The sequence below is a fragment of the Palaemon carinicauda genome, chromosome 1 (assembly GCF_036898095.1).
Source record: "Palaemon carinicauda isolate YSFRI2023 chromosome 1, ASM3689809v2, whole genome shotgun sequence".
Taxonomy (NCBI): Eukaryota; Metazoa; Arthropoda; class Malacostraca; order Decapoda; family Palaemonidae; genus Palaemon; species Palaemon carinicauda.
In genome coordinates, this window is record NC_090725.1 from 229,004,674 (window position 1) to 229,009,673 (window position 5,000).

Below are 5,000 nucleotides of genomic sequence, written 5' to 3' on the forward strand. Positions count from 1 at the left end.
TACTGTAGACGGTCATCTATAATTATGGTATACTGGTAGCAGTGGTCGTAATCTCAGCAGGGCCAATGACTAGATAAGCACTCAAGAGTTCAGACGTCTGCCACGGCAGCTTATTTCTCGACCTTTTGCTCGACCTTGACCTTGACCTTGACCTATTTCAAAATTGAATCACTTCTATGTCTCAACGAAACAATGAATCACTGAAAGTTTCACTAGAGCAAGATTGTGACCAGGAAGTTGTTCATAAACAGAGTAACAGGGCCGAAAACACAACCTCCTCCCAACTTCGTGGGGAGGGGTAATAATACTGGAAATAAAATCACAATAACAATAAACTCATGATGATGATGATAATACGCATATCAACAGTAAATGACAAGAGGAAAAATAGAGATGACCATGAGAATTAGGTAGTGTAAAGGATATACGAGACGTTTAAACAGAAAATGTTATATCAATAGTATAATAACATTACTGGAGATTATACATAAAGTTATATAGGTGATGAAGATTTTGCATGGCCACATCCACAAAAAAACAACAAATATAATTCTCGGAACTGACGCTTCCCTACTCCAAGTTTTCGACATTTTGAATTTTATTTTGGCTGCACTTGCAAGCACATTTTGAATTAGGGGATTTTCACTAGACTGTAGGTGGGAGGTGAGACCTACTATCGAGCGTCAAATAATGGTTTTTAGGTTATTCAATCTATTCTCAATAAACATTGCTGATGTCGAATGGTGCCTCAGGGTATTCGTGAGGCGTCTTAGGATGTCATTGCGAATGACTGTAATACGTCTCATCGATTCACGTGTATAATTTGCCCATAGTGAGCAACCATAAATATTATAGCAATAGGTTTGAAAGAGGAGTTTTTTTTTTTTTTGGTATCTTGGTGTCAAAAGGCAAACCTTCTCGATACCACGTTCTCTAAGCAGCAAAATTTACAATGCCTGTTTTAAGTCTTTCGTAATGATGTGACGTAGGTAAAGAGAATCATTGGCAAATACTAGCTGATGGTTTTGAAGGAAAATATGCTGTTTAAGAATAGGAGTGCTCTTGGGAGGACAGACATGCAATGCGTTTACGATTCATTATATATCATATCATGATCATTAGCGTACGCGTTGCAGTATTGACAAGACGCTAAAGCCTTACCCTGAGAGCGAGATATGGACCATATCGTCAGCGTAGCACAGGTCATTTATGGTAGTCATTAACCGTACAATCAATGGGGAGTGAATTTAGTCTGACATTCAATTCATCTGTATAATCATTATTTGAATATGGTGAAAGGATGCATCCTTGCCCGAGACCGTTAGATGAACTGAATGTTTAGGATAGGACATTGTCCCATTTGACAGAAATGCTGTGTGGAGAACCAGCAGACTAAGATACTGATGAGATACAGAGCAGTTCCCTCTTTGTGTAGTTTCAAAAAGAGTTTCAGATAGTTTAATCTGTCAAATGTTTTCCACACATCTACAAAGCATAAGCAGCCAGAAGAGGCCGAGGACAGAGAGACATTCAATATCTCCTTTAGAGTATACAGTATATTCAGGTGTCAGTTAAGTGGATAGATTGTCTGCAGTATGAAGAAACTGCCCAAGGCGATGGAATAGAAGAGATTTAAATATCTTCCATGAAATTGTTGTGATGGCAATGGGGCCGTAGTTTGAAGGGTCACTTGCATCCTTTTGTTTGTATCTTATGAGAGGTATTAAGGGGATAAGTAGAAGGGATTCAGGGAGATATTGTAAAATTATACAGGCACTGAATAGTTCATCTAATAGGATATAAATTAAAGGATGGCATAATCTGAAAGACTGTGAAGAGGCCATTGCAGTAAGATGCCCTTTTACCAGGTAATTTCTTGATATTATCGCATACATCACTCAGTGAGATATGGTCACTATCTTGAAATTCCACATTGTCACTGATGAGAGTATACACTTCATTCTGGGTATCTTGGTCATTCATACAAGTTAGGATGGTGCTAATGTGATCATCCCACATTCTCTCTATGGATTCTTCACCGACAGCTTCTCCTACTCTTTGGGATAATTTGTTTGACTTTGAGTTTCGTGAACTTATATCTTTCCAAAGGCAGAGGAAGTCATGGGTGGCCAATTTTCTGGACAATGCATTGGCTTGTAGTTGATTTCCATTGAGATGACATTGACGGAGGGCATGTTTGAGCTACACCCTCACTTGCCTCATCTGTAGAGCAAGGGGACCTTCTCTCTGGCTTCTACCGTTCTTCCAAAGAAGGAACATTTCTCGAGAGTGTGAGTAGAGGTTTTTTAACTAAATCACTCCAATCAGGTATGTTTCGATGGTTACTAATATTGAGTTCCGTATGGTATTTACTATATTCAAGTAAAATTCCTTTAGTTTTGCTTTATGCAGTTTGTTGCGGCACTTAGGATTATTACATAGTAGGACTCCAGCTGGCTAGAGATTACTTTCAGATGAGCGTTTGTATGCGGCAGATGTTTGGAGGTTATTGAAGTCCCATGAGATGGATGGTACCCTCTACCTTTGGATGGGTACCACAGGGAGGGAGGGTGTATAAAATGTGATCTGCAGGGATATGTGGTCGAATGAAGATGATAGGTCGCATTGTAAAATACATTCAGTGATTGAGCTCTGCGGGCTGTCAGAGGTAATACGATGATCAAGCCACTATGTTCTGGATAGATTATTTCTGTTTCGTATATATGTAAATAGAAGGAAGCAAGAGGACAACATCGCTAATTTGAAGTGACTACTGATGACAGAAATGTGTTAATTCATTATGAAATAAGTCTAGTTATGAGCACATTAAAATCTCCTATTAGGCACACGTGTTCAGCAAAGGTATCATTGAAGATATTTTAACTTCTCCCTTCATTATGCAATAATGATCAGAATTGGCTTGGCACTCCCAAAGGAAATAGCATTAATCACTAACATGGTTTTACCTTCAAGCATTACCTGTAGACTGAAGTCTTATTTGAAATGTCACTGTTTTCATGCACTTATTCAAAGATCAATGCCATAGAAGTGAGAGACCATATTTCATACCACTATACCAACCGTGTATCACACGATCGTACATAGTAACGACATTTCATTTTGTGTATATATTATGCTTGTATCTTCGCTCTCCCCTCGCATTAAAATGTACCTGAAATAACATGTATGTCTTTCTCACCATTAACTGTTACCTGGTGTGGTATCAGTTGAACAGGAAATTTTCTGTTGCATTGAACCTAAAATAATATGTCTGTTTTTCTAACCGTTAACTGTTAACCGGTATGGTGTCGGTTGAACAAGAAATTTCCTGTTGCATTGAGTTTTTGTATATAAAGGCAAGTGTCTGTAATAAAGTTACTCAGTTGCTTTCAGCCTGTCTTTGAGTCACAACCTTCTCTCGGCTCGTCACACCACCCAGAATGATATAACCATTAATATACATCAGCGAGATAGATATGCTGTTGTAGTCATCATGCTTACAAAACTTACTAAGAACAGACAAATTCCGTTTGATTCCGTATATGTTCCATGACAAACTACTCAACGAATCCACGAATTTCGACGACCTTTGGAGATAAGAGCAGAAATCCTACGGGGTGTGGGTGTGACAGGTGGGGTGCTGCTGGGGGAAGCTGATTGTCGTAGATTAATTCAAGGGTCTAGGGTCCCTAGGAGAGGTCATTCTCCCTTGAAATCATAAAAGAACACTTGTACTGCACAGCAAAAGTTTTCGCCTACTAGGACCTTTTGATGATGAAATAAACAGGTAATTCTGTATTCAACTTGACCTTCAACCTTACACTTGGGGCTATGAAGAATGAGGGGTTTCCTAACGTGTAGATTAATAGCATCTTCAGTCACTGAGGAATGCAGGTGGTGGATAACGAAGTGGAATTTCTTCTGTGGTGGGTGATGAGTTGAGGTCTTCCTAGTTGATTGCTGGCTGTCCTGTCTGTGGTTAGGTCTGTCCTTTTTCTTTTGCCAAGAGGTCTTCCAACCCTTGCAGTCTTCTAGGGCATTTGACAATACCACCTGGCATACAAGATGGTCACAGGGGAGGAGGGGGTTAGAGATTGGGGTAGATGGTACTTCTCTACGGTCTCTGTCAACCTAGGGGGAGGAAGAATGGGGGTATCCCATGAGTTTGATATTTTTGGTGCGTAGCCAGCCGAAGCCGGTGTTTACTCCATAATGATCCTTGGCCTTGCGTCTGGCCGGCCAGAGAAAGGGGTGGAAAGTTGGTTGAAGGTTGTTCAGGAATTATCTGAAGTTGGCCAGGGGGATCATTTAAATGACTATATTGTTTCCTCAGCTCTCCAAATTGATTTATCATCAGGCAGCGACTGCATCATTGATTTGCAGCCCCATTGCAGCGACAATTTAATGAAGAAAGTTCCATTAAGCTCTCCGGGTATTTGTAGAGAATACTATTGGGGCTTGACGAGATATATATATATATATATATATATATATATATATATATATATATATATATATATATATATATATATATATATATATTACTGTATTCATATAATGCACATATGCACACTTTTTATATGCAGTCTATATATATATATATATATATATATATATATATATATATATATATATATATATATATATATATATATATATATATATATATATATATATATACATATATATATATACTGTATATTGCATTATATATATATATGTATTATATATTTTGTATACATATATATATACGTATATATATATATATACATAAACTATATCGAAAAGTTGGATCGTGTCTTTCCTTTTTTCTCACTAGACCCAGTTTTCAGACTCCCTGCCTTCCGCAGGTCTCCCGTGGCCAGGCGGCCCCGCCAAGGAGGTTAAATGGGCCTCCTTGGTCCCCGCCCCCACTACCCTGGGACCACTCACTCACACTCACTCACTAACTGGGGAAGTAAGATAAGTGGGTCGAGCCTTGGGGATAACAATCAACATAG